Source organism: Tyto alba, unplaced genomic scaffold, assembly GCF_018691265.1.
Source record: "Tyto alba isolate M040663 unplaced genomic scaffold, T.alba_DEE_v4.0 Super-Scaffold_11, whole genome shotgun sequence".
Taxonomy (NCBI): domain Eukaryota; kingdom Metazoa; phylum Chordata; class Aves; order Strigiformes; family Tytonidae; genus Tyto; species Tyto alba.
Genome location: NW_024881273.1, coordinates 1,396,884 through 1,403,613, shown reverse-complemented (window position 1 = coordinate 1,403,613; position 6,730 = coordinate 1,396,884). Strand labels below are relative to the sequence as shown.

Here is a 6,730-nt window from a genome sequence, read left to right as displayed (position 1 = left end):
GCCCTCAAAATGGCGGCCGCGGCCTGCGGGCGCGCCGGGCGTTGGCAACGGGGAGCGAAAGCCCCGGTGGTTTGTGAGGGGGAGGGTCGGTCAAAGGCGGGAGGCGGCGGCGGCCGCAGCCGCGGGTGGGGCAGGGTGTGTCCCTGGTTTGATGCTGGAGGTGTTTGAGTCCTGGGGGGCGGGTGTTGGTGCTGCTCTGGGCCGGAACGGGGGGTGGCAAACGCTGCGCAGACAAACCTCGGTTTAGGGGTAATTTATACTAAAACAGGCAATGCCGCGCTGCCCTGTAGCGCTGAACGAGCTGCCGAGGTACGTTCCTGTGCTCATCCGCCTGCCCTGACCCGCTGCAGTGGTCGGTGAGGGACGGGAACAGCCGAGATGTTCGTCCTGGCTCTGGCTGTGCTTTCATGGGGAAGCCTGGGCTGTCGTGTTGCTCCTTCCTTTCCCTTTCTTTTACCATATTTAAAATGGAAGTAATGCTGTGTTTACTGCGTTGTAGGACTTGACTAACGGGTTAAAAAGCTTTGAGACTTTTAGAGAAAATGAAAGGATGATGAAAGACAAAAAAATCTCAAACCTTTGTGCTTAGATCTTATAAAGAACCTATAATTGCATGAGAAAACAGAAACTACCTAAAATTGCTGTGCTGTTAATGTAATGGTTATATGGTGAAATAAAGATGAATGCCCATTTTTGAATTTGGGAAAGGCCTGCTGTATGTCAAGGAGGCCAGTAAAATTAATTTAGTATGTTCTTGGTAAACTACATCTCGGCTCCGTTTTAACTTTTCTTGCAGCTTACTGACCTGTTAAAGGGAATGCCCCAGTGTATCCATAGAAAAAAGAACTTATGGCAATGTCCCAAGAAAGGACGAGTTTTAAGGCAAGGCAGTCTTGTAGTGAGATTTTCCAAAGTCTACTGTATATCTAATTTGCTTTCTAGATGTATAAGTGCCTGAAATGAAAAATCTTGTCAAATAAAATAAAAAAAAAAAACCGCTATTTGCTCCAAACATTAAATGTTAATTACATGAGGCCCTCTCTTCTAGAACAACACAAGAACGTAAGTAGCGCGTGTTGGCTTCTTGCCTAAAGGAAACTTTCTCCCAAGTATTTTACTGAGTAAAGTGCCTTTTTCCTTCTTGATGTGGTTAATGCTCAGAACACGACATCGTTAGAGTAGGTGGCATTGCTGAGAGGAGCAGACCTGCATTTCAGTCCAAGAGGAAGATGGCTCTTACATCAGAAGCGAGCCAGACATCTTGCAGACTGCCTCTGAACAGTACCCAATTAGCAGATGGCCTAAAAACGAAACCAGGGTCCCATGTGTCCACACCAAATCTACATGTCTGCAGTGTCCCTCCTAATTATTTAAAAATGAGTGTTCTCCATCAAGTGTGTTATTCAGATGAAAGTATGCAAACAAAAATGGGGTGGGTGGGCAAAGCTATTGTGCAATGTCTGTTTTTTCCTCCAGTGTTCAAAAATACTTGCCAATGGGTGGGAACAAAAGCAGCCACAGGGAAGAAAACCAAACCCCAGCCTCTTTCTTGATTGTGCCAGTCTTGGAGAAAAAAAACATCAGCCTTGTTCAGACTGGAGGAGCTGCAGAGCCAAGCATGGCACTAGCCCCTGCCAGTGAATAGGAAAGTCCTGTCATGAAATACAAACGAATGAGCTTATGGTAGGGATCGGGAAATGCGAGATCCTCTGATTTACAGGCTCTCACTGAGGACACCTTGCAGATGGCAAACTCTGTGACATGTGCTGACATTGCTCAAAGTTGCTGTGGTGCTGAAGAGGGGGAGTAGGCGGCTGATACTCGAAATCTGGAAAAAGTAACGGACGTGTCTGTTTTCTGAAGTGCCCTTTGGTTTCTGTTGACTGTCAGAAAGCCGTGTTGTCCTGTCCCAGACAGGCCAGGGGCCCCTGGGGATACGTTACTAAGCTGGTGGAGTTCCAGAGGTCACTTTTTTGGCATAGGCTACATCAGTCTCCTGTGTGTGGGGATTCATCGCTGCTGTGTCCTATAGGGCCCAGATGAGGCTTGGCTGCCTCTTTTGAAGTGGAGAACAATATACTGGAATCATGTGTTCCAACAGACCAGGAAGGACCATCTTTAAGACAAGCACACAGAGAACCCGCGCTCTGCACTCTTCTCCCCCTTCTTTCAACCCTTGAGCAATTAAATCCCATTTTCTTGTATACCAGCTACACTAGGAAGCTGTCTGAGAGAAAGAATATCCTGCTGCCAGATGCTCTTTTTTTTATTCTAACACAGTTGTTTTTCTCTTCACTTGATAAAGTTAAAATAAACAGTCTCTGGGGTGAATTACAGGCATCAAAATTGGATTGGCATACAAACTGTAGAGCAGTTGGTGGTTGGGAGTCTGGGGAAAAAGAAACAGCAGGTTTTAGCTAGAGGGGACAACAGCTTTATTTCCCTCTTGGTCCTTGACAACTAAGCAGATGTCCTACAATTATTGTTTTACCTTCTGGTAATATAGTGTCTTTTCCTATCCTCCCAGGTACGCGACTGGCTCTTTTGCAGATGTGCAGGTACATCTCTTCCCTAGTTGAAAGCCGTCTTAGTGCACCACTAGCTCCATCTATTGCTGGTTAATGGCTAGCTGGAATTCAGACAAACACTTGCTTCTCCCTCTCAACTTTATAGAATACCTATTTCCAGTCCCATTTATGTAGATACAACTGATGGTCTGAAGAATAAGATCTTTTCTGAACATCTTACTTGGGCTTTTTCACACGTGTTGTACTGCAAACTTTGCTTCTGTGTTGATGTCCTCTCCTGTATACACAGATGTTCATGTTTTCTACAGTCCTTCAGAGTCCTCCAATGCGGGTGTCATCAGGACCACTAAACCCTGACAAGTGCCCTGCGTTCCTCAGAACAGGTGATGGGGTAATGGCTGGTGTCAGTAGGCATAACCACTGTCATTGGGTACCCATTGTACTGGGTTGGAAGAAACATAATGCAATGGTCCCGTTCTGAAGAGCTTGGTAAGTCTAAAAGTATTTAGAAGAAAGAAAACTGAGGGAGAGTGTGTCAAGTTAAATAATTTTTGAAGGTTCTGGGCCAATACATAAAGGAGTGCTTGCATGATCTCCTGTTAGACATCAAATGGTCTGTTCAGCAGCTTCCATTTACAATGAGGAAGGTCATCTTTGTACTGTCTGAAATATCCTCTCTGAAAATCTAGGTCTACATACTTTCAGGGCTTACCTTCACCTGGTCTGATGAACTGTGCTGACGCATGAAGAATGCAAACTTTTCTCTTTACTTTTTTTTTAAGCAGTCCTGAAGTCTGTTTCTAGCCTTAACAAAGCTGTAATCCAGTTTTATCATCCTACAAGACATCTGACAGGGAAGTTAAATAGCACTCCAGAAACATTTTTGAAAACTTATTTGGGATACAAGGAGTGTTAGTGTTTTTCTCAACAGGTGGGCATTCAAGCTGAGACCTATGTCTTTACAGTATGTGTGTGTATATAATGTATAAACTCACAGGTATTTTGATGTCTGCATTTATACCCTGCCTGGTTTCCCGGTTCTGTATTCAGTGCTTTCTTTGTGCGTGAGTGCCAAGTGGCATCTTGAATTCTTGGACCTTATTTGAAGAGGCATTGGGTAACTTGGAATGTTTAACAAAATCTTCAGAAAAATTTTAAACGAAGCTTGCACCTGCTCTTGCAGTATGAAAGACAAACGTGCTGCTTATTCAGGGTAACAAGTGTAAATCATCAGTGAATTTTTTGCTTTCTAGAATAAGGGAGTTGCAGAAAGTAAAGTCTTAGCAGTTGAGGCTCTTGATCCTGTAGAGAGGCAGGAGTGGGTTTTTGTAATGGGACAGTGATGGGCAGAGAGTTTCCATTACTCCAGCACTCTGATGGAATAACTTGACACCTAAACCTGTTCATTTAAGGTTTTCAAAGGAAAGACAGACAACCCTGTAGCCACAGTCAGCCCAACAGCTGCACACACTGACACAGTCTCAAGTGCCCAGTAGTTCCCCAGTGAAGCCTGCAGCACTGTTAGGGAAAAGCAAGCTAGGGTCCCAGTATAGCACAGGTGGGAGTGCAGTGCCCAGTAGCATATGTTAGGGACTGGTGCCTACAACCATTCAAAATGAAAGGTGACAAATCACCCCCGACACATGCATGTGAAACGATGGTCAATTGGAGAAACCCAAGAAATGGTTTCTTGTGCTATGCGTAGCCACACTTAACGTCTCTGTTGCATGAAGTCTGGATAACTGAACGGCTGGCTGCCCTGACGTTCAACGTCTGTCTGCAGAACTCGTGGGAGAATATACTGGGGCCCTGCACCATCCAACCCTGCATGGGACTGGTTTTCATTAGCGCTGGCCAGAGGCAATGCAAATTGTCCAGAAGCTGAAAGCACGTGCTGCAGTTGCTCCTGAACCCCGGCCATGGCTCTGTCTGGTGTGTACTCCAACAAACATTCGCTAATTCCCCAACTAGCCAGCAACTCCTGTAATGTCCCAAGGTGAACTTGTGTTCGGAGTGGAGCCAGGCAGAGAGATAATCACTGAACTGGAGAATAAATGCACCATGTGTCTCTCCTGTTCAAAACCACTCTAATTTCAAACATCTTGCCTCAACAACGATCTGTTAACAGACTGCAGGCCAAGAAGCTGTCAGAAGAATTTAAATACAATTCTGACAAGATCAGAACTAGATAGACTAAAACTTTACCAACCTGTGGCTAAAACGCTAATCAAGTAAGTGCTTCCTGGGTCAAGACAGAAGGTGATCTCTCAGGGATCTTCTTTGTTGTGCAATTGTAGCTTCCAAAAGCAGGAGATTTATTTGAGGTGTTTAAACTCGTTACAGGAAATAGAGAGTTGACCCAAGTTCAAGAGGGTGTCTTCATTACTTTGAAAACTGAAAGAAAAGGTTGAAGCTGGGAGCAGACAGGTGCTGCAGTCAAGGGGATGATGCACTGAGATGTGAAGCAAATTCCCAAGAGTTTCTGAAAGAACCATTTTCTGAACAGGAAATAGTTGCTGGCAGAGATGTAGACATAAGAAATAGACTTCTTCCCTCCCAGAGAGTGGGACAAATGAAGTACACAGGGAGCCCTTTGCTTGCTTTCAGCTAAATGCTGTAGGGCTAGAAACTCAAGAAAGCCTAATGCTGATCTTCCACTATTTTGTAGCGTTATGATACTCAAATCATTATGCTACTGTCTATCACTTGTCAATACTGTTTAGGAGAAGTGCCTGAATTTCTGGTGTTCTGTTGACAATTGTGAAAGTCCTTCTGTTAGTAGTGTTGGAATCAAGTTTTCAGCTTCATTTAGGTTCTGGCAAAAACTACACAAGTTGAACGAGGAGGAAGAGAGTTTCAGGTATGAGGAGGTCTCTGTGCCGCTCTCTGAGATGCTGTTGCAAGTCATTAAAAGGGATGTGAAGTGAGGAGTCCATCTGGACTGTGAATACACACTTGAGTTGACTGAACATGACTGCAGAGGTACTGCCATTTTTAAGACAGGCTGTGCTTCCAAAAATAGGTGTTGGTAACCTGTCAGTGTTCGCATTTGCAGAACACATTTGGAGCAGCAGGTAGAGGCTGTATATATATTATGGCTGTAACCTGCTGTATTGCAGGAGAAGAGTCTCCCATTTGCACTGAGGAATACCACTAAATGTGAGTGAGGTGGGAAGAAAAATAGTGGGAATACTGAGCAGCGACGACCCTGTCATAAACTGGGGTGACGGGGAGCTGGGCTACCAGGAGTACAGCAGTCCAGCATGAAGAAAACTGGAAGGAAGTAGGGAACGATGGCTGGTTCTTGGAAAACAACCTGCTGCAGATGCTGGTGTTCTTGCAGGTATGTGTGGATCACAGCCCACAGCTTCCCTGGCTCTGCTTGCTCCTTTCTGAGGATATTGGTGTCCTTCAGCAGGTTCGGTGCTTTCCAAAGGTTGCAGTCGGGCTCAGCTACGCCAGGGATGACCGGGAAGAGCGAAGGGAGGCTCTTAGAAATGGGCAAGCTGTTAGACTGGGCTCTTCCTAGCTTTGAGAATGCCTTATGTGCAGATTGTCCCTTTGTAATCGAAGGGTGAGTCTGTACCTAGATTGCTGCCTTTCCTCTCTTCCAGCAGAAAGCAGGTGAGTACAGTAAAGTTGACACTGGGCTATAAAATCTAAACGATCACCTGGATTGCACCCAAAAGGGATGGAAGGAGGTGAGTGTGTGACAGCCTAATCTGAGCAGTGACTTGTCCTTGAGGGAGCAATTACACATCCTGTGAATCTTCAGTTCTTTCTGTGCTTTCACTGCCAAGCACTACCCCTTCCTTCCTCCTCGGACAGGGAAAGCCGAGGCAGTGTTGGAAGAGATGGCTCTCTTCTGTGAGCTTCAAAGCAACATGTGGAGCTTCTATTATAACACCTGAGCATATTTTAGAATTCTGTGGTCTGTAATTTCTAGCCCTAAATATCTGCATTTAACCTTTATTAGTGGTATCTCTGTGACAGGAATCTCACTTAATGTTCTGATTCTGATGAAGATGGGAAGAGCTGATGAGTAGGGAAGTGTCTGATTGTCTCATTCCAATGGACAAGTGATGATAAACCCATAATAGTGCTTTGGAGCTGAGTCTGTATTTCATCCCAAAGGACCCAAAGTGCTTTTGTCTTCCCTGGGATCACAACAGGAATCACGGAACATCCTCGAGGTAAAACTG

At 45.1% G+C, this 6,730-nt stretch overlaps 1 long non-coding RNA gene across 1 annotated transcript; it reads left to right on the top strand.

Annotated features, from left to right (window-relative positions):
• The first annotated feature begins 12 nt into the window (after window positions 1-12).
• LOC116959068 lies at window positions 13-982 on the top strand. The gene is made up of 2 exons (XR_006164768.1): window positions 13-69; window positions 797-982. It is a non-coding gene; the product is annotated as an uncharacterized LOC116959068 (long non-coding RNA).
• The last annotated feature ends 5,748 nt before the right edge of the window (window positions 983-6,730 follow it).